Consider the following 24,301-nt stretch of genomic DNA (forward strand, 5'->3'; position numbering starts at 1 on the left):
CCCAAACATACCAAAACAGTCATGAAGAGGGCATGACAACGCCTTTTCCCCCTCAGGAGACTGAAAAGATTTGGCATGGGTTCTACGGCTGCACCATCGAGAATCAATGTGCAGGGGTACAGGATAGTCAAGGTAATTTGTACATGTAGGTAGGGGTAAAGTGACTATACATAGATAATAAACAGCTTGTAGCAACAGTGTAAAAACAAAGGGGGGTGTCAATGCAAATAGTCCGGGTAGCTATTTTTATAACTATTTAGCAGTATTATAGCTTGGGGGTAGAAGCTGTTGAGAACCCTTTGGTCCCAGACGGTACCACTTGCCGTGCGGCAGCAGAGAGAACCCTATGACTTGGGTGGCTGGAGTCTTTGATTTGGGTGGCTGGAGTCTTTAGGGCCTTCCTCTGACACCACCTGGTGTAGAGGTTATGGATGGCCGGGAGCTTTGGCTTAGTGATGTACTGGGCTGTACACACTACACTCTGTAGCGACTTGCGGTCGGATGCCAAGCAGTTGGCACACACTGCTGAGGTGCTTGAGGATTTTTTTTGGCCTTCCTGTGATGTCATGGAGACTACGCAGTGTGCCCCCAGTGATGTATTGGGCAGACCCTCTGGAGAGCCTTGTAGTTGTAGACAGTGCAGTTGCCGTACCAGGCAGTGAAACAGCCTGACAGGATGCTCTCAATCAGTTTGTGAGGGTCTTAGGGGCCAAGCCGAATTTCTTCAGCCTCCTGAGGGAGTGTTCCATCTCCATGACTGTGTTGGTGTGTGTGGACCATGATAATTCCTTAGTAATGTGAACACCGAGGAATTTGACGCTCTCGACCTGCTCCACTACAGCCCTGTCGATCTGGATGTGCTCGGCCCTCCATTTCCTGTAGTCCACCATCAGCTCCTTTGTCTTGTTGACATTGAAGGAGAGGTTGTTGTCCTGGCACCACACTGCCAGTTCTCTGACCTCCTCCCTGTAGGCTGTCTCATCAGTCTGGCCCTGCAGCCTTGTGAATATTAACCTGTTTAAATACCTTACTCACATCGGCTACGGAAAGCATGATCACACAGTCGTCTGGAACAGCTGGTGTTCTCATGCATGGTTCAGTGTTGCTAGCCTCGAAGCGAGCATAGAAGGTTATTTATCTTATCTGGTAGGCTCATATCATTGGACTGCTCGCAGCTGGCTTTCTCTTTGTAATCTGTTACAGTTTGCAAGCCCTGCCACATTCGACGAGCATCAGAGCTGGTTCACTCTTGGTCTTGTATTGCCGCTTTGCCTGTCTGGTGGTTCGTCTGAGTGCATAGAATGATTTCATATAAGCATCTGGATTAGTGTCCCGCTCCTTGAAAGCAGCAGCTCTAGCCTTGTGCTTAGTACGGATGTTGCCTGTAATCCGTGGCTTCTGGTTGGGATATGTACGTACGGTCCGGTCCCGACGTCCTCAGGACAGATAGACGGGATAGAGGTCCAATTTCTCTTGAGCGATCTGTCTGTGCTTGCATGTGGACAGGCATGCACACACTCACATATAGATAGATAGCATGCGCCTCATAACATGGATCCCAGCTCCAGTGAGGGAGTTAAGTGGTTGTTAAACAAACTGCCCAGTTGGACCCTCCCACTACTGTCTCTAACTGTTCAGAAACATCTCGCCTGGAGGCTCATGCATCTTTCTCATTCATCAACAATATTGCTTTCAACCCAGAATTTATCTTTCGCTTTCATTATTTTTCCATGTCTCGCTCTCTTTGCCTTTCCTTAGTTCTCTCGCTTTTCTCTCCCTCCCTCTCACTCTCTCCTTCTTCCTCCTCTCCCTCTCTCTCTAATAAAATCACGCCTGCAGCGTAACGTTGTTGAAAAGTTTACAGGAGTTGACCAACAGGGTTAGCATCAACTAGCTAGCACACCCCTCCCAAACAGTGATCATTAAATTATCTGTGTTGTTGCTTGTGATTTAGTATTTAAATCCCCACTACCCTTAATTCTCTCTCTCTCACCCTTAATTCTCTCTCTCTCTCTCTCTCTCTCTCTCTCTCTCTCTCTCTCTCTCTCTCTCTCTCTCTCTCTCTCTCTCTCTCTCTCTCTCTCTCTCTCTCTCTCTCTCTGGACAACAGGCAGCCTATTCCTATCTCTCTCTTGGTGTCTCTGTATCTCTCTCCCGCTGCCCCTCTCTCTTTCTTTCCCTCTTCCTCTCTCTGCAACTGTGTCACCATGGTTACTCTGGAACACCAAGGTGTCTGTTGCCAGGGCAACGGGAGGCGGCTGGGCAGCGAGTGACAAGCCGTGTTAATTCCATCACCCATGAACCCCACGGGACCGCAGGCATTCGTCTTCATCGCACACATACACACACACACACATCGTCAGATCGCTGTCTGTATGCCACAGCCAATGCATTAACTATATAATTTAACCACAGTTGTCTGGATAAATGCACTCATCGCTCTCTTTTTTACGCATTCTCTCTCTCCCTTGCCTGTGCGTGTCTGTGTATGTGTGTGTGTGTGTGTGTGTGTGTGTGTGTGTGTGTGTGTGTGTGTGTGTGTGTGTGTGTGTGTGTGTGTGTGTGTGTGTGTGTGTGTGTGTGTGTGTGTGTGTGTGTGTGTGTGTGTGTGTGTGTGTGTGTGTGTGTGTGTGTGTGTGTGTGTGTGTGTTGTATTAGTAGTCTTGAATGGTACATTCACATTTCACATTTCCTTTACGCTGCTAGTATATTAGCTGTTTTGAATCCCTTCCTCTCTTTCTCTCTCTCTCCCTCCCCCTTTCCTTCCAACTTCTGTAAGATCAAAGGTGAAAATGTACTTGTTCTTTCGCTTTACTTCCAGCCCATTCTAGTTATACAACCATATGTCCATCTCTCAAGACCAGATGTAGATCCCTACGTCTCCCTACAGCCCAGCAGAGTGGTACATATCCACAATAACACAGACCCGAACATGTAGGCTGTGTCCCTTTTCACTTTATTGTACAATACTTTTGACCAGGCCCTGGGCAAAAGTAGTGCACTACAAACACTGTAACGACCAACTTTAATTTATAAAGTAATTTGGGGTATTATCGACATTGAAATACTCAAAAATGTTTTACGGCAATATACTGTATATTACGGTGCAATTTTGTGAGCAGGGAAATAATTGCTGTATTACAAATAGTACTGTAATTCCATCCCACAGTCTGAGTGCCAAAAATCCTTTTGACCACTAGGTATATTGTTGTTTCTGGCGCATTAACATATTTTGAGGCTTACCTTGTAAGAAGCTATATTTGTTGCACACATTAAGAGGGAAATGCTGTACCAATTTAACTCCTATGTGTTTACAGTGCCCCATCAATTTAAATTGTATAGGGGACAGATTGGATTGGCAGAAATGTTTAAATGGTTGAGCATCTTGCCATGTCCTCTTGGTCTGTTTCGCCCTGATTGATGCCAGTTTGGAAGCCTTTGTTAAGTGATATAAAACACCAAATATTAATGAATATGCTGTTATGTGTCAACATGTTACCTATCAGCCAACCTACTTGCACCAATCAATTGTATTTACAGTAAGATACTGTGGAATATAAACCCCTCTCCTCAATTAAATTCATTAATTCATCCATCCATTCATTCATTCTGATTACGGTAGCATAAAAAAAAGTTTAATAAAGTCAATTTTACAGTATTGTACTGTTTGCATTACCGTATTTACCATATATATATACACCTTAGTTATATTACAGTAGGTGTAATAGGTGTAATTTGTGACAGAACGTGTTGTCTCACAATGGGGAGGAGAGGGACATGAATGATAGCGGTACGGGGACAGTGATGTCGTTGTTATGGGATAGAAACATGGATAGGACTTGGGCACACTTGGAGCAGCTGTAACATTTAACAGAAGGTCACTGACCACGATGAGATGGGAAAGGCTGCCGGTCTTTACTGTTACAACCTCATACAGACACATACACGCATGTGTGTGCACACAAACAACATGCACACATGTGTGTACAGATATACACACATGGATAGACACACACAAAAACACATGCTGATGCAGACACACACATGCTCACCCACACACACACACACATGCTCATACAGACGCACACACATTCTTGCTCATACATATGCACACACACACACACACACACACCAAAGCACAATCACTCACATTTTCACACACTCGTCATCCATGCGTAAATGCCAGTGCCCAGCTTTCGCTCTGCTAATAGTGAGAACTATCCAGGCATGAGAGGATTTAGTTAAAGGGGCAATCAGCAGTTCAAACAATAACAAAGCCACACCCCACCACTGTTTTGATAAAACGCTGAGGGATGGGGCTTGAGAAAGGCAACCACTTTCAAATTCATAGACAAGTGCTACACTGTAAAAGGGTTGCCGTGAGTTTAACAGTAACTTACAGGCAGCTAGTGGTAATTAAGTTACTGTATATTGCGGTACAACTACTGTAATCTAAATACAGTATCAAAGCAAGTACTGTCTAATGAAACACAGTATAATAATGTAGAATTTATTTTTTGAAAGTAAATACTGTAATTGTAATGAACGAATGGATGATTCATTCAATTCATTGAGGGGAGATGTGGTTTTTATTTCACAGTATTTAACTGTAATTACATGGGATTGGTGCAAGCGGGTTGGTTGGAAGGTAATGTGTTTACACATTACAGCATATCAATGAGTATTTGTTGTTTTAGATCACTTGCACTTCTCGAGGCCTTAGCAAATACTTCCAAACTGTCAGTGATAACAAGGCCAAACAGACCAAAATGGCAAAATGCTCACCCAATAAAGGTTTAAGACTTGCTGCCACTCCAATCTGTCCTCTATACATTTTAAATTGATGGGGCACTACTACCACATACCAGGGCACAATTTCCAAATAGCGATGGAACTTAGGCTTAACGATGCATCGTTCCTACGACGACCGGAGATGTAGCATGCTTTTCCTAAAACACCAAGCCGAAAGAACGTTTGCCAAGTGCACTATTGAAGCAGGTGTCGATACTGATAGGATCAAAAGAAACGCAGCGTTGCTCTCAGATCAGCTTTCCCCATTCAAATATTGTATTACCTTAACATTAGAATTCTTCCATAATACTGATGACGGATCAACTTCCAGAGAGATATCACCTACGGCCGCAAATATTGAGGCAGGCTTATTCTAATGCTTATAAGCATTAACCTATAATTACCCTATAAAAATACTCTCAATCAAGATTTGCCACATCATTGTGCACATGTTACACATCATGGAATATATTGAGGCAAAAATGACAGACAATAGCCTACAATTGGCTAAATAGAAGTCAATTGAATATAAACATGTTATTATTTTAATATGATTGAAATATATAGGCATGTAGCCTATACCTTAGGACTATTTATCTACAGTCTTCTCAGTTTTCATTTGAAACATACTTTTATCCTCGGTTTATAACAATTGCAAAGACATTGGCAACTTTGTATTTGTAGCCAACTTAATTCTGAAGTTGTCGTCGGTCAAAGAGAGCGAGATAAACATGTTGATTCTGTGTTAAGCAGAGATCTTCTGTGTTTAAAGTGAAGCGGAGGGGCAAAAAAGTCTCTAACGATACACTTATCTGTTCTACAAGGACAACTTTAGTAATGATGGTTTTGGGAAACAGTTCAGAGATTTAACGATGCGCCTACAAAAGTTCTAACGATGAGCTTAGCCTTAAGATGCATTTTGGGAAACCAGGCCCAGTTAAATTGGTACAGCATTCACACCTAATGGGTGCGACAAATATAGCCTCGAAATACTTCAAAAGATGTTAATGAGTCAGAAATAACAATGCCAGGAACCCACTAGTGGTCAAAAGGTTTTTGGAGCTTCATAAACAGTACATTACTGTATTCTGCGGGATGGAATTACAGTACCATTCGAAATACAGCAAGTAATTTAGTCAGTGCTTACAATGGCAACATGATGGAAAAACACCTTGTTGCATAACACCCCCCCCCTCCCCACACACACACAGAAAAAAACTATTTGTGATCAAACATGTTGTTCCACATAAGCACACACACACGCCCTCACAACACACTCACTCACTCACTCACACACTCACTCACACACAAACAGGGCTTGCTGCGTGCCCTGAGGAAGGTAAATTGAATAAGGCTGTGTAGCAGAATGTCGGCTGGGGACGTAAACATGGTTAGAGAGGATCCATGGACACACAGATCCCAGAGACACACACTAATGAATAGGAACATTCTGGAGACACTGTCCTTTTAACACAGCACTCCATTCAAAAGCCTAATCTACGGTAGTCTACTCATACAGTCAATTTATAACCCCAAGACACTGACTGTAACCCTAAGACACTGCTTCCTAACACAATAGATTCAAAACAGGCCGCTGTACAAAACACAATTTATAGCCTACTGTAGTCTATTCAGCCAACCTGCAAGACACTGATATAGGCAATTCACAACCACGAAACCTACAGCAAAGGACTTACATTTTAATCTATTAGCAGGCACTCTTATCCAGATCGACTAACAGGAAGAATTAGGGTTAAGTGCCTTGCTCAAGGGCACATCGGCAGATGTTTTACTTCGCCAGCTCGGGGATACTGGCCCAACGTTCTTAACCACTAGGCTACTTAAATACCCAGCAGCCCTATAACTTCCAGAGGATGAGAAAGATCCTTCCATTCAGTCTGTTTATTCATGGTTGTGTGCTTCATTTGAGCACAGCCAGTCAGTGATACTGAGTGAGCTGCTTTGTCTTTGACGCTCTGGGTGTGTTTGAAGTAAAGGGTCCACTGGGACCCACTGTAGAGCGAGAGAGAGAGAGAGACTGTGTGTGTGTGTACACACACAGCTCTCACCACCCGCTGTTCACTCGAGGACAGGGGAACAATATCTGAATAGGGATTAGTGGCACATCTTGATTGGAGTGTGAGGGTTGGCAGAGGCACATGTTGATGATGCTGATTTTGAGGAGGGCGCCAGGTGATGATGCGTATGGTGTAATGATGTGACAGTCCAGGAGTTAGCCCAGCATTGATTAGACATTGTGGCTTTAATTACAGTGCATCGTATCCTCTGATTGGTGAATCAGAGTCGGAGAGGAGGGATGAGAGGAGAAGAGGACAGGTGTGTGTACTCGACGCCGACACCTCTGCCCAGACACACACAAACACACACACACATCTGCTGTCGCCTAGTGCCGGATAAACAAGGATTGGAGACGAGACAGGAAGAGCCGTGAGGACTGACAGCTGTTGGCTGTCTCAGGTCTCTAACTACCTGCAATTACAGTATCTACACACAGTGCAAACACACACACATATCCACCCACACACACATCAAACACATTTCATATAATATTCCTTCTGTGTAGAAAACTAGAAAGCGCATTCATTCAATACCTAATCAAAAAGCAATGACACAGGCCCCAGGAGAAGCACTCTCTTGGAATTACTCAGCAGCAACATCAACAATAATTTAGAATGGACAAAAATAAACTTGCAGAACAGGCATCTTGTTTGTATTTCTGTGTCGGTGTCCAGGGAGTTAGGGAGAGCTTGAGGAGAGAGTGGGACGGTGGGAGGGATGGAGAGAGAAGATGGGGAGAAAAGAGGTTTTTAGAGTCAGCAGGTGAGAGAATTTCAGCATCAGAGCAGTATTGAGTTATCAAGGCACCCTGTCTCTCTCTAAAATAAGCAAGCATCTAAGTAAGCACTTCCTTAGACGATGTATACCATGTGTATCCTGTACATAGACTAATAAAACTCTCTCTCTTATCTCTCTCTCTCTTTCTCTCTCTCGTTTCTCTCCCTGTCCCTCTTCCTCTCTCTTTTTCTCTCCTCTCGCTGACACAGCCAATCACCACAGAGGTTAATGTCATACGCACACTCCGGAAAACTGCAGATCCCTCCACCTGATCGTTAGTTAGTGTGTGTGTGTGTGTGTGTGTGTGTGTGTGTGTGTGTGTGTGTGTGTGTGTGTGTGTGTGTGTGTGTGTGTGTGTGTGTGTGTGTGTGTGTGTGTGTGTGTGTGTGTGTGTGTGTGTGTGTGTGTGTGTGTGTGTGTGTGTGTGTGTGTGTGTGTGTGTGTGTGTGTGTGTGTGTGTTCAACATTACTGCTGGGCCAGCATGAAGCCATGTTCAGGGGACTTCACTCTACATTACCCCTCAGCTGTAACCTTGGCCTGGTGATCTGCCAGGATTCTTTACAGGCCTCCCATCACACATAGAGATACTAGATAGAGCTTTTTCATTCTTCAGTATAGAATGGAAACCATACACTCTATAGCGGACATCTTGGAAAGGTGTTCTGGAATAACGCGTATTACAAAACATTTAGGGATGACAGACTCCTTCCTTCAAATCTTAATTTTCAACGCTTTTTGTGTTTTATAACATTTGTTGTATTCGGCGCATGTGACAAAGTTTGATTTGATTTGGACAGTGTGTCACTGAAGGTGCAATCCTATTCTATTTCTATGAATTAACCCTATATGAAGCAGTGTGTAATAAGTGAAGAGCTCTCTCTCTCTCGGCATCCAGTTACAGCCACTGTAAATCACAGAGCACCTATCAGTGGTTAATCTTTGTGTCAGATGACAATTTATCCATCAGCCAACGACCGACAGACAGTGTGGGTCACCGGCAGCCTGCGAAAACATTCAGTCACTAATCAGCTCCCTCGCAAACATGATTACATTTCAAATCACATTAGCCTCAGCACGCCAGCTACAGGACAGCCTAGTCAGGGCAATACGAAGCAGTGGACAGTACAGGCCCAGAGGTAGACAGGAGAGGCATAGAGGGATAGACAGGGGTGTAGAGAGAGAGAGGGAGAGAAAGAGAGATAGTGGGAATAAAAGAGATGAGGAGAGAAATCCGAGCAGACGCACACACACACATACACGCGTGCACAAACTTGACCACAAAATCCTCCCTCTAGCATTAAAAAACTCTTCACCACCTTGTCCACCCCTACCTCTCAGACCGTCTTGTCCCCTACCAACCCACACACTACCTCTGTTCTACCAAAGCAGGCCATCTTGTCATCCCAGGTCCAAGCTCCAGAGCTTCTCCAGGGTTGCGCCGAGGCTCTGGGACTCCCTCCCTTCAGTCATCCGTGAGTCCATCACCTTCTTTCAGTCCCACCTAAAGATCTTCACACACACACACGCGCATAACACCTGCTCGCTCACTCATCCACTGACATATCATACCCTTTCCCTTCCTTGAACCCTATTCCATACTCCTCCTGTTTATTCTGGTGATTTGCTGTTTTGATTTTTTTTTTTTCTTGTCTTGCCGTTTCTGCAATTGAACAGCGACCTTGGGTCCTTGAAAAGCGCTGTGTACATATCCCGTGTTATTATAAGTAGAGAGGATTGACAAGGAAGCCATGTCACTACTCTAGACCCTTTAGTTCCTCTTCAGTCCCTCCCACCCATCATCTCAGTCTCTGCAGACTCACTCAGATCATCTGAATAGTATAATCATCGTGACAGGATAGCCTCTCGATTACCTACGGAAGGAAGAAAGGCGGTAGCTATGCACAATGGCCACTCAGCCACAGTGAAGAATAGCCCTCAATGAGACTAGGATTCAGTCTAGTCCTTCAATGACACAATACTCTGAACAAGGCCAGCCTACTGTATCGCCTTCCGATCAAAATAGCTTTGGGCCCAGTCCTAATAGTTCTGAAAAAAATCACTGAGGAGGGAAAGAGGCAAGGAAGGAAGGAAGAAAGGAAGCTATTTGAACAGGGCCAAGGTCACTACACTATACTGTACTGAGCTGGGCAGGTTCTTTTATGTCTAGAACCACTCCTAGGGCTCTCTCCGACATCTGATTAGCCCATCAAGTGTGCTCAAGACTGGGCTTATGTCTGTTTGAAGAATGCCTCCTAACCTCCAGCCCTCCTCTCCAGATGGAGCTCATTGAGCTGAGAGCAGGTCAAGAGGAGCAGTGAACACTCCACTGTGACATGAAAAAGGTATTACAGGAGGAGAGGAAAGGAGAGGAGAGGTCAGGAAAGTGGAGGAGAGGAGAGGAAAGGAAAGGAGAGGTAAGGAAATGGGATGAGAGGAAAGGAGAGGTCAGGAAAGTGGAGGAGAGGAAAGGAGAGGTCATGAAAGTGGAGGAGAGGAGAGGAAAGGAGAGGTCAGGAAAGGGGAGGAGAGGAAAGGAGAGGTCAGGAAAGTGGAGGAGAGGAGAGGAAAGGAGAGGTCAGGAAAGGGGAGGAGAGGAGAGGAAAGGAGAGGTCAGGAAGGTGGAGGAGAGGAGAGGAAAGGAGAGGTCAGGAAACGGGAGGAGAGGAAAGGTCAGGAAAGTGGAGATGAAAGGAGAGGTCAGGAAAGTGGAGGGGAGAGGGGAGGGGGTGAGGGGGTAGGAGAGGAAAGGAGAGGTCAGGGAAGTGGAGGAGAGGAGAGGAAAGGAGAGTTCAGGAAAGTGGAGGGGAGAAGGGAGGGGATGAGGGGAGAGGAGAGGAGAGGTCAGGAAAATGGAGGGGAGAGAGGAGGGGATGAGAGGAGAGGAAAGGAGACAAAATGGAGTGTTGGAGTGTAGTATCAGGTTTACTGTCTCAAACAGAAAGCAATTGAAGGAGAGGAGGGCAGTGTAACCACATGTTGTAAAGGAATGTTGAAGACACAGAGACACAGGGCTTTGTAGTGTCTGGGTGTGTGTTCTATTCTGTATGTCATGAATGCTGTGAATGCGTCTGTACCGTATCGTTGCAGGGTGATTTGCACATGAAAAGGAAAGAAGGGAGAGCTGCTTTGACAACGCCAACAGCAAGATATTCTCCTTTCTGAATAAATAACGCTGCCTGATGGGAAGCTAGTGCACGGCAGGATAAAACACTAGTCTTCCAAACCACCTCCTGGAGCGCTGAATCAATGCACCTCCCATCCCGGAAATGAAACAATGGGATATGCTAAGACTGGAGTGTCTCACCGGGAATGTATGGAGGAGATGGGAATGGTTAGGAACAGGAGGGAATGAGCGATGGGAACGGTTAGAAATGGGAGGGAGGATGTACTGGCATTAGTGGGTATGGTGATGGATGCCGTGTTAGGTGTGTGTGTGTGTGTGTGTGTGTGTGTGTGTGTGTGTGTGTGTGTGTGTGTGTGTGTGTGTGTGTGTGTGTGTGTGTGTGTGTGTGTGTGTGTGTGTGTGCGTGCGTGCGTGCGTGCGTGCGTGCGTGCGTGCGTGCGTGCGTGCGTGCGTGCGTGCGTGCGTGCGTGCGTGCGTGCGTGTGTGTGCCTGCGTGCATGTATGTGGCCATTCTTCTTATCAGTCAGGAAGAGATCATATATACCCTAACTCAGTCCCTCCCTCACGGCTTCCCTCAGCGTTGGGTGAGATAGAGGAGGAGCAGGCGGTAAAATAGAGTTGTTTATCCACTCCTCGGTGGAGCTGTCTCCTAGGTGACAGAGTCCAAATGAAAGCACTACCGGTGAAATATGACACTGATGATAGGCTGCCTGCTCTGCAATGCTCTCTGCACTGGGGATGGAATTGACTTGATCCTCCAGAGTCCTTCAGATGAGACGGAGGTAAGGAGTGTGTGTGTGTGTGTGTGTGTGTGTGTGTGTGTGTGTGTGTGTGTGTGTGTGTGTGTGTGTGTGTGTGTGTGTGTGTGTGTGTGTGTGTGTGTGTGTGTGTGTGTGTGTGTGTGTGTGTGTGTGTGTGTGTGTGTGTGTGTGTGTGTGTGTGTGTGTGTGTGTGTGTGTGTGTGTGTGTATGCATCTCCATTTAAGTGTGTCAATAATAGGGTCTGCCAACCAGTTTCCGTAGACAATCAGGGCGGTGTCTCTCCGGGGAGCAACTGTGAATGAACACACACTCAGGGAGGGACGGAGGAGGAGAGCAGTGAATGGTCTGAAGAGTTTTCATTGATGGGTTGAACCTCCCAGCGTGTGCCTGCATACACACACTCACTCAGGCCCGCACGCCCACACACACCCACCCACCCACACATGCACGCACGCACGCACGCACGCACGCACGCACGCACGCACGCACGCACACACACACACACACACACACACACACACACACACACACACACACACACACACACACACACACACATCCTTTTCCTCAGATTCCTTTCCTTATTTCATTACCTATTCATAAGGGTATTTTCACAAGGTATGTTCACAAGCTATTGGCTGTTTTTAGAATGGTTAAGATCATCAGACAAAGAGGATTCTTATTCATATTGATTAAATCTGTGTGTTTTACAAAAAACAACGAATGGACTAGTCAAATTAGTCAACATATCAAACCACAGCCAGATGGTTAAAAAACAAATGCTGCGTCAGTAGGCTGTGGTCCTCGTGTTGTGGCTCTGAGCATGCAGTTGCATTTCCTCCCATTCTCTCCCAGTGGAGCAGGATGCAACTGACAACCATATCAGAGCCATAATGGCCCCTTTTCAGCTAGCGAGCTAGTGTGGTATTAGTATGAAGGGAATGTAGAAGTATGTCTGAGAGTATGGCATGACATCCAGGGGAGAGACACTAGAACTTCTAGAGAAGACAGATCTGAACTGTTCTCACAAAACTGCATAGCAACAACAGTGTGTCAACTGAGAGGGAAAATTGCCACATCAACACTGGAGAGATTTGAAGTTAAGAGAAAGAGAAGATAGAGAGGAAGAAGGAGAGAGAGAGTTAGAGGAAAAGAGAGATACGGCTTGTCTCCATTCCTACCTCTCTTTGACTAACTAAGAGATGTGCCACACACATACACGCACATATAACAGTGCCTGACAGGTTTCCTGCCGAGAAGCCTTTCCCCGTTAACACAACGTCAACAGGAAGCACTGCAGTAACAATGATAATGCTGCCCAACTCCAGTAGTTAGAAAGAGAGAAAGACTGAGAAAAAAAGAGAGAGGGAGCAAGAGACCTTGAAACGTTATTGAATGGAGAGGCAGTTTGAGAGCCTGTGGGACACAATACTCATGAAATCAATTAACGACCCGCCAGCCGTATCACTGTTTTAGACACACAAAACACACACACGCACACCATCCTGACATCACAGCGTAGAAATAGACTGAACACACACATTTTTCTGTGTTTATTTATTTGTATTATCTTTTACTGCTCTCGGGTTATTATTACTGTTTGAATAACCTGATTTACTATTATGAATTGATTTATTTTTCGTTCTCTATGCGGCGAGCACTGCACAGAACACCGGAAGAATTATCACTGAATTATCACCGTGAACTATTGTTACGTTTGTTTATCTGTCAATTAATCCCGTAAGCGATGGGTTGCCAACTGACCAATTGACTCAAAAATAAAATGTAATTCATTGATTCATGTCATTCATTCACACGCATACGCAATTAAACACACACACACACACAAACACACACACACACACATACACACACACATACACACACACAGTGACTTTGGAGGAGAGGAGCTGAGTAGAACATGGTCAGTGAACCAACCATACAGGGACAGGGTCAACGGGAGAGACAATAAGGACATAGCTGATGCTTAAACCGACTAGCCAAAACCTAACCCTTACCCTAACCCCAACCATACCCCTTAACCATGACCTAACCCTTACCTTAACCCCAACCCCAGTCAAACCCCTTAATGTAACCCTTACCTTAACCAAACCACTTAACCATGACCTAACCCTTAACTTAACCCTAAACCCAACCCCTTAACCATGATCTAACCCTTACCTTAACCCTAACCCCAACCAAACCCCTTAACCATGACCTTACCTTAACCCTAACCCCTACCAAACACCTTAACCATGACCTAATCCTTACCTTAACCCTTACCTTAACCCTAAACCCAACCAAACCCCTTAACCATGACCTAACCCTTACCCCAACCAAACCTTAACCCTAACCCCTACCCCAACCAAACACCTTAACCATGACCTAATCCTTGCCTTAACCCTTACCTTAACCCTAACCCTAAACCCAACCATACCCCTTAACCATGACCTAACCCTTACCTTAACCCCAACCCCAATCAAACCCCTTAACGTAACCCTTACCTTAACCAAACCACTTAACTATGACCTAACCCTTACCTTAACCCTAACCCCAACCAAACCAAACCCCTTAACCTAACCCTTACCTTAACCCTAACCCCAACCCCAACCCCAACCCCAACCCCAACCCCAACCCCCCTTAACCATTTTTATTTTACCAGGCAAGTCAGTTAAGAACAAATTATTATTTTCAATGACAGCCTAGGAACAGTGGGTTAACGGCCTGTTCAGGGGCAGAACGACAGATCTGTACCTTGTCAGCTCGGGGATTTGAACTTGCAACCTTCTGGTTACTAGTAGGCTACCCTGCCACCATGACCTAACCCTTACCCTTACCCTATCCCTAACCCCAACCCAACCCCTTAACCATGACCTAACCCTTACCTTTACCCTAACCCCAACCCAATCCCTTAACCATGACCTAACCCTAACCCCAACCCCTTAACCATGACCTAACCCTTATCCTAACCCCAACCCAACCCCTTAACCATGACCTAACCCTTACCCTAACCCCAACCCAACCCCTTAATCATGACCTAACCCTTACCTTAACTTTAACTTTAACCACATTTTTATCCATTCTGAAATTAAATACTGGTTTGGGCGTCCAGGACGTTCATACACAGAGGCACGCACTAGACTAGAGAATGTGTGACGGACGGAGGTGGTTCAGTGAAACACAAAAGGAGAGATGGGAGAGAAGAGTGAACCTGAGATGACCTTCATAAAGCAGAAATAAAGAGAGCACTGTTCACTCTCCCACTTATCTTTGTCTCTATGGTAACCGAGCCTCTGGGTATTTAGTAGAAACCCTGAACTTCCTGTTTGCTCGGGAGGCGGCATCCAATCAGGAGCCAGAGATTTCAGGTGTGGGGTTAGTGTGTCCTATATAGGCGGAGCTCAATCCCCACAAGGACACAGATAGAGAGAGAGAGAGAGAGAAGGGGGAGCAGGAGAAAGAAATAGAGAGAGGGGCAGGAGAAAGAGAAGAGAGGTTAGAGATCGACACGATGAAAGAAAATAGGAAAAAAGAGTGAAAGTGAGGGGAACAAGATAAACAGAGGGAGGGAAGTAAAAGAAGATGTTGAGAAGTCTTTTAGTAAAGAAGTGTATTGAGAGAGCAGAGATATAAAAGCCTCACCGGGACACATAGAGGAGTACCACTCTACGGAGCATGCTGGCTACGCCTGAGTCTCCAAAAGACACCTAGGTGCCTAGGGTGCCCATTGGGCTTTGGACAAAAGTAGTGCACTATATAGGTAATAGAGTGCCCTTTGGGATACAACCCAGACTCCCGAGAGAGAGAGAGAGAGAGAGAGAGAGAGAGAGAGAGAGAGAGAGAGAGAGAGAGAGAGAGAGAGAGAGAGAGAGAGAGAGAGAGAGAGAGAGAGAGAGAGAGAGAGAGAGAGAGAGAGAGAGAGAGAGGGAGAGAGAGTCATACACTATCTAGTTAGCACTGTGCTTTGCTACACAGTCAGGAAGCCACTTAATGGCCACGCTAGAAAGGACAGGAGTGGCGATAGCATCAGAACTATGACCATCAAGTGCATGAGCTTTTGGGTCTTGTTCTACTGTAGCATTAGGATTTGGCTACAGTTAGAGTATGAGTTACGTTTATGGTTGTGGTTGTGGTTTGAATTCCCTTTGGATCCCTCACATTTTGTACCTGTACATTTTGTTTTCCTGGATGGCTAACAATTCCAAACTGTCTCAGGCACATCCCTGGATAATGATTGTGATTGTCGAATACTGGTTTTCCAAACCCTAGACTCAGTGCTCACATTTTCCTGGGCAGCATTTGGATTCTCTAAATTTGATGGGAACTGTGATGGAAAACAGTGCTCAGCTTCTGAGATCCCTTTAAACGCAAGAACAGCAGACTGGCAAGTGTACAGTGTACAGTGTACAGTGCACAGGCACACACAGTTCCACTCAGTCAGCACACTCAACATTACCAGAGAATTCCTGCTGCTCCGACTTGACCCATACGGACGAACAGCAGAATTCCTGAGTGAGGAAGCTTTGTCTCGCTACAAAGGGAACGTTCTTATGGAGGGGGACCAATGTGTGTGTGTGTCCTTCAGTACACCAACGCTTAGTTCATAATGCAAATATTACTGTTTTTGTATCGCTTTGGTACTATTTTCACAAGTATATGATCAAATTTCACAACTCTTAGTACAAAACTCAAAACAAATCTTTAAAAAGGGCTCTTTTTTAAAAACTTTTAGCACATTTTTAATTGACTAAGTACAACACAAGATCACACAGTAACTTTTTCTAGAAATACCTTTAATTGCCTGTAATTGCCTTACACAATGCATTGCTCACAATACTTTTCATGTGATTCTCTTCCCATTTGTTTAAATACGTTTGGCCATCGCTTAATCCAACTGGGCTTAATGGTTAATCACTTAAAACAGCTTGGTAAACCTATATAATTTAAACTGGTTGGTCTACTATATATGGATTTTGAGAACTACAGAAATCAAATGTGTTGGTAAAGTATAAATATCTAAACTACATGTTTGATAAATGATAACCATAATGACTACTGGTTATTGCTAATTGATTTCAGATAGTGGTTAACCACAATTGGTGTCCATATAAAAGGGGGTGTGTGTGAACACTTGCAATTTCTTTTAACATGGAGCAGGATAGACAGCAAGGGAGAGGAAGAAATCAAAGAGCTCGCGGACAAGGGGCCCATCAGAGAGGTGGGCATCATAGAGGGGGGGGGGCAGACGGCAGGGTACTGTTGTGTCTAATGAAGTCTAGGCCAGTACGTCTGCAGGGTATGCACTGTGCTTTACCATGACATTTACAGTAAATTACATATTGTAATGCATGTCAATTCACAAAATGTTCCAGTATCGTTCCAGTATGATCTATTGGAAGTATACTCTGTTCTATCCTCAGACAGAAGACCCCATGGCCGTGTGCTGACCGACCAGCAGGAGTGGGCATTGGTGGAAAGCGTGAGGGCCAGGAATGACATACGGCTGTCTGAAAAAAAGCAGACCATTGAGGAGAACGATGACACATTTGCCAGTTTGGCATCCATCAGCCTTCCAACAATCGCCCGCCTTTTGAAGAGGCACCAGATATCTATGAAACAAATTTACCTGTTGCCTTTTGAGAGAAAACAACGACCAGGTGAAACAACTACGGGCCAAGTATGTTCAGGTACAGCACTATATACTGAATTACTGTTACTATTAATGCACATGTTACTTCACAATATCATATTGTAACTATACTGAAAAATAACTAACCAAAATATATATTTTTTTGAGGGTGATAGTGTTTGATGTTGCTGTGAGCCATCACAAGTACATCTTTGTTGATGAAGTGGGCTGCAACCTGGCCAAAACTCGGCTCTGTGGGTGGAAACTCATCGACCGTCCAAGTGCCTGGACAACGTGGGGCAAATATCTCCATGTCCGCAGCTATCTCTGAAGATGGTGTGGTAGGACGTAAGCCATTACTTGGATCCTAGAACTCTGAACACCTCATTGTGGTTCTCAATGAAATTGAGCAGGCCTGTCAAGGTGAAGGGGTCACCTATGTCATTGTGTGAGACAATGTCAAGTTCAACCATGCAGAGGTGGTTCAGGCATGGTTTTGGGGCCATCCCTGATTCGTGACCCTATACCTGCTCTTATGCACTCCTTTTTCAGCATGGAGGCGGAAGGTGTACGTTCGCGATCCTGTGACGTGCCACCCTCCTTCTGGCCATGGATGAGGCATGTGATGACATCAATGTCAAGCTAGGGTTCGCCATGCCTAAAGGTTTTTCCCGCGGCGCATGAACAATGAGGACATTCACAATGATATGGATGAGAATTTATGGCCAAATGCTCAAGACAGGCTTGACGCAAATGAATGAGTTCATTTAATTTGTTTCATTTAATTTCTTACATTTGATTAGACAATACACATTCTGTTTGTTGCATGAATGATTGTAGAGGATGTCATCATTAATCACACCTTTGATTACACATTTGATAGATATTATAGAAATGATAGATTTTGTCAATTTTGTTGGGTAATGTAAGTAAGTATATTGCCTAATGTGAACTGTGTAATGTAGTACTGTAGCATATTACTTCCAGCACTTCTAAGGGTGATGTGAAACGTGTATCTTGCATTGTTTGCTATTGGATTAACTGGTTGTTAAACGACAAAATTGACTAGATCTAATTGTGATTAAAACGATGTTCTCATTACATTTGACAAATAACTTGAGAGATGTTTGCAATTCAAATTGTATTTTTTTACCAGGCAAGTCAGTTAAGAACAAATTATTATTTTCAATGACAGTGGGTTAACTGCCTTGCTCAGGGGTAGAAAAACAGATTTGTACTATGTCAGCTCAGGGAATCGAACTTACGACCTTTCAGTTACTAGTCCAACGCGTTAACCACTAGGCTATGCTGCTGCCCATAAATGATGGCACAATGACAGGTTCTGAAAGAAAGACTGGCTGCGTTACATGTGTGACCAGTTCTGAGTTTTGTACTAAGAGTTGTGAAAGCTTACCACATACTTGCGAAAATGGTACTAAAGCGATATTTTTTTAAATGTAAATCAAACCGAGCCTCTGGTCACATACAGTTGAAGTCGGAAGTTTACATACACCTTAGCCAAATACATTTAAACTCAATTTTTCACAATTCCTGACATTTAATCCTTGAAAAATTCCCTCTCTTCGGTCAGTTAGGATCACCACTTTATTTTAAGAATGTGAAAAGTCAGAATAATAGTAGAGAAAACGATTTATTTAAACGTTTATTTCTTTCATTACATTTACATTTACATTTAAGTCATTTAGCAGACGCTCTTATCCAGAGCGACTTACATCACATTCCCAGTGGGTCAGAAGTTTACATACACTCAATTAGCATTTGGTAGCATTGCCTTTAAATTGTTTAACTTGGGTCAAACGTTTCGGGTAGCCTTCCACAAACTTCCCACAATAAATTGGGGGTGTTTTGGCCCATTCCTCCTGACAGAGCTGGTGTAACTGAGTCAGGTTTGTAGACCTCCATGCTCGCACACTCTTTTTCAGTTCTTCCCACACATTTTCTATAGGATTGAGATCAGGGCTTTCTGTTGGCCACTCCAATACCTTGACATTGTTGTCCTTAAGCCATTTTGCCACAACTTTGGAAGTATGCTTGGAGTCATTGTCCATTTGGAAGACCCATTTGCGACCAAGCTTTAACTTCCTGACTGATGTTTTGAGATGTTGCTTCAATATATCCACATAATTTTGCTTCCTTATGATGCCATCTATTTTGTGAAGTGCACCAGTTCCTCCTACAGCAAAGCACCCCCACAACATGATTCTGCCACGGCCGTGCTTCCAGGTTGGGATGGTGTTCTCCCCCTTTTTCCTCCAAACATAACAATGGCCAAAACATATCCATTTTTTTTTTCATTAGACCAGAGGACATTTCTCAAAAAAGTACGATCTTTGTCCCCATGTGCAGTTGCAAACCGTAGTTTTGCTTTTTTATGATTGTTATGGAGAGGTGGCTTCTTCCTTGCTGAGTGGCCTTGCAGGTTATGTTGATATAGGACTCGTTTTACTGTGGATACAGATACTTTTGTACCTGTTTCCTCCAGCATCTTCACAAGGTCCTTTGCTGTTGCTCTGGTATTGATTTGCACTTTTCACACTTTTCGTCCCTGGCGGCTTAGTGTGTTACTGATGGTAGGCTTTGTTACTTTGGTCCCAGCTCTCTGCAGGTCATTCACTAGATCCCCCCCGTGTGGTGTCTTTTATACTGATAACAAGTTCAAACAGGTGCCATTAATACAGGTAACGAGTGGAGGACAGAGGAGCCTCTTAAAGAAGAAGTTACAGGTCTGTGAGAGCCAGAAATCTTTCTTGTTTGTAGGTGACCAAATACTTATTTTCCACCATAATTTGCAAATAAATTCATTAAAAATCCTACAATGTGATTTTCTGGATGTTTTTTTCTCTCATTTTGTTTGTCATAGTTGAAGTATAACTATGATGAAAAGTACAGGCCTCTCTCATCTTTTTAAGTGGGAGAACTTGCACAATTGTTGGCTGACTAAATACTTTTTTTGCCCCACTGTATGTACATACATACATTACATTACATTACATTACATTACATTACATTACATTACATTACATGCATACATACATACATACATACATACATACATACATACATACATACATACATACATACATACATACATACATACTCACAGAAGCAGTGAACAGAGCAAGGCTATTCCTGTCTCTGTAGTTACTAGGGAGAGAATCTGCTAAGATCAAGAATGCCTCCACTTACACCACATGAAATATCAGAATAGATCAAATACGATATGAACTGGCTGGGTTGGGAATCCCAGTCACATGGACATCTAAATTGCATTGACCGACAGCATCTACAGCGCATTTGGAAAATATTCAGACCCCTTGACGTTTTCTATTTTGTTACATTACAGCCTTTACTCTAAAAATGTATTAACTTGTATTTTTTCCGTAATCAGTCTAAACACAATATCCCATAATGGCAAAGCAAAAACGTTAAAAAAAGAAAACTGCGTTCTTGGGGACGTTCAATGCTGCAGAAATGTTTTGGTAACCTTCCCCAGATCTGTGCCTCGACACAATCCTGACTCTAAGCTCTATGGACAATTCCGTCAACCTCATGGCTTGGTTTTTGCTCTGACATGCACTGTCAACTGTGGGAGCTTATATAGACAATCATGTTCAATCAATTTAATTTACCACAGATGGACTCCAATCACGTTTTAGAAACAACTCCAGGATGATCAACAGAAACAGGATGCACCTGAACTCAATTCCGAGTCTCATAGCAAAGGGTCTGAATACTTATGTAAAATAGGGTATTTCTGCTTTTTGTTTTTAATACATTTCCAAAAACCTGTTTTCGCTTTGTCATTATTGGGTATTGTGTGTTGAGACTGCTGAGGATTTCTTTTTTTCATAATCAATTTTAGAATACGGCTGTAACGTAACAAAATGTGGAAAAAGTCAAGGGGTCTGAATACTTTCCGAAGGCTCTGTAGATCTCTCTATTGTATAGTTGAGCATGGTAAGTGGTGTGTACCAGTACTAACAAGCCCAAATAAACAGACAGAAAGTTAGCCTTGTCTCAATGTGTTCAGAGATAGCCGAGCTTACACTGAGTATACAAAACATAAGGAACACCTGCTCTTTCCATGACATACACTGAGGGGTGAATCCAGGTGAAAGCTATGATCTCTTTTTGATGTCACTTGTTAAATACACTTCAATCAGTGTAGATGAAGGACAGGAGACAGGTCAAATAATGATTTTTAAGCCTTGAGACATTGTTTTAAATGTTTCCTGTACTTAACTAGGCAAGTCAGTTAAGAACAAATTCTTATTTACCCATGGCTGCCTGCTGGGGAACAGTGGGGTAACTGCCTTGTTCAGGGGAAGAATGACAGATTTTTACCTTGTCAGCTCAGGGATTCAATCCAGCGAACTTTCGGTTACTGGCCCAACGTTCTAACCACTAGGCTACCTGCCGACATTTTTCTTTTCTTTTTTCATTTCACCTTTATTTAACCAGGTAGGCTAGTTGAGAACAAGTCCTCATTTGCAGCTGCGACCTGGCCAAGATAAAGCATAGCAGTGTGAACAGACAACACAGAGTTACACATGGAGTAAACAATTAACAAGTCAATAACACAGTAACACATGAATTGTGTATGTGTGCCATTCAAAGGGTGAATGGGTAAGACAAAATATTTAAGTGCCTTTGAACTGGGGATGGTGGTAGGTGCCAATCGCACCGGTATGTGTCAAGGACTGCAACGCTGCTGGGTTTTTCACGCTCAACAGTTCCGTGTGTATCATTAATGGTCCACAACCCAAAGGACATCAAGCCAACTTGATACAACTGTGGGAAGCATTGGAGTCAAGAAGGGTCAGCATCGCTGTGGAATGCTTTCGACACCTTGTATAGTCTATGCCCCAAAGAATTGAGGCTGTTCCAAGAGCAAATGGGGGTTGCAACTCAATATTAGGAAAGTGTTCCTAATGTTTGGTATACTTCGTATAGATGTGTGTTAACCACTGAGAGCTGCATTCATAAGGACAGAGAGGCTATCAATGGCTTGTTGGCTGCTATGCTGGATTCACATGGCTCTGGCTGCTGCGTCTTAGCTCCTCTCGTCTTTCTCTCCTTCCTGGTTGTCACTCGCTCCATTTCTCTCGTTCTCTTTTATCACCCTTCCCCTGGTCTCAGTTGAACGATTGTTAGAGTCAAACTCGCTGCGTATTTTCCTTTCACCCAACTCTCACTCATACTCTCTCTCTCTCTCCTCCATTATCTCTCTCTCTCGCTCTCTCTCTCTCTCCTCCATTCACTCTCTCTCTCCCCATCTCTCCTCTCTCAGTGTAAGTTTGTCTCTAGTCTGGTCTGTCACTGGCAGGCTGTATAGTTTAGTTGAGCCAGTAGTTTACTACGAGGAAAATTGTTCTACAGTGCGAGTCAAACACTGACCTTGAACACACTTTTAACAACACTCCCCAGCTACAATGAACGTGAGCGAGGGAAAGCAACAGAGAGAGAGGGGGAGAAAGGGGGAGAGAGAGAGGGTGAGAAAGAGGGAGAGAGAAAGGAGAATGAGAGATTGCGAACGGGTGAAGGAGAGAGAGAATAGAGGTGGGTGACAGCAATGAAAAGAGGAGGAAGATTCAGAAGAGGAAAAGACCCATAGACACACTTCACACAGTGTCGCACAGTGTGTGTGTGAACTGCTAGCTACCACACATAACCCCTCACAGGGAGAAGAGCGTGACCTGTTCACACACACACACACACACACACACACACACACACACACACACACACACACACACACACACACACACACACACACACACACACACACACACACACACACACACACACACACACACACACACACACACACACACACACACACACACACACACACACACACAGACTCCTGACAAGAACAAGTCAGATTAGATAAAGTGTATAGTAACCTTTCAATCCTGCTGCTCTCCCGATCCTGAAATACTCCTTCTTTTGTCACTCGTTCTTCTGCTTCCTCCAAAAGCTTTAGATCCCTCCGTTTAATCCCTCCATTCCGTTCAGATTCAGTGTTACAGCAGAGACCACAGCAGAGACCATTGAGATGACCACACTCACTTCTCTTCCTCTAGCTTCTCTCTCTCTCTTCCTCTCTCGGTCTCTCTCTCTGTGTGCTGGAACAGAGGAGGCAGTCGGACTCAGGAGCCAGTAACTCTCTGGGTCCTAGTGTCTCCTGGGTTGACTGAAAGAATGTCATTGTTCCTTGTCGCCTTGCGAGGTGGCTTGCACGCACGCAAGCACACACACACACACACACACACACACACACACACACACACACACACACACACACACACACACACACACACACACACACACACACACACACACACACACACACACACACACACACACACACACACACACACACACACACACACACACACACACACACACACTAGTCAACGTCACACAGAACAAAGTGAGCTTAAGTCTCTAGGTCATTTTTTCTCCACCAATTAGAAAAGCAGTTAGTGATCTGACAGCCATAATTAAAATGTAATGTTTCCAGACAGAGAAAGAGACCCGCCTTACAGGGAAAATCCTTAAGAGCACAAGAATAATGACTCAACGTGTGCAGGATTTTAGAATAAGGAAAAAATCACAAAATGTATTTGTGTGTGTGTTCATGCGTCAATGCCCATGTGACTGTCTGAAAGCAAAGTCTTGCATTATGCTCATCTCAATATCTGTGGTATTGCTTGTGGCAATGTCATCTTGCTGATACTACCTTCAATACAGTATGGATCATATTTCCAGGTATGGGTTTTTGGTTTACTGACTTCAGGGTAGAACTTGTTGATCTCGATTTAACAAATCATACCTGGTGACTATCAGTTACAACTGAATTTGTAGCAATGAATGTGGGCTGAGTGCAAGCGGAGAGAGAGAGAGAGAGAGAGAGAGAGAGAGAGAGAGAGAGAGAGAGAGAGAGAGAGAGAGAGAGAGAGAGAGAGAGAGAGAGAGAGAGAGAGAGAGAGAGAGAGAGAGAGAGAGGGAGAGAGGAGAGAGAGAGAGAAGAGAGAGAGAGAGAGAGAGAGAGAGAGAGAGAGAGAGAGAGAGAGAGAGAGAGAGAGAGAGAGAGAGAGAGAGAGAGAGAGAG

The 24,301-nt window shown here is 44.2% G+C and overlaps 1 protein-coding gene across 2 annotated transcripts in view; it reads right to left on the reverse strand.

Annotated features, from left to right (window-relative positions):
* Positions 1–23,281, reverse strand: part of foxn3 (forkhead box N3) — a 115,666-nt gene extending 92,385 nt beyond the window's left edge. The window contains exon 1 of one of the 2 annotated variants that reach the window (XM_046308100.1): positions 23,091–23,281. The gene's annotated coding sequence lies outside the window, so the exon portion shown is untranslated. Of the gene's footprint in view, positions 1–9,018; positions 9,336–23,090 lie in introns of those variants that run through there. The other variant, XM_046308103.1, reaches the window with a different exon arrangement.
* Positions 23,282–24,301: the final 1,020 nt, after the last annotated feature.

Source organism: Oncorhynchus gorbuscha, linkage group LG17 (genome assembly GCF_021184085.1).
Source record: "Oncorhynchus gorbuscha isolate QuinsamMale2020 ecotype Even-year linkage group LG17, OgorEven_v1.0, whole genome shotgun sequence".
Lineage (NCBI taxonomy): Eukaryota > Metazoa > Chordata > Actinopteri > Salmoniformes > Salmonidae > Oncorhynchus > Oncorhynchus gorbuscha.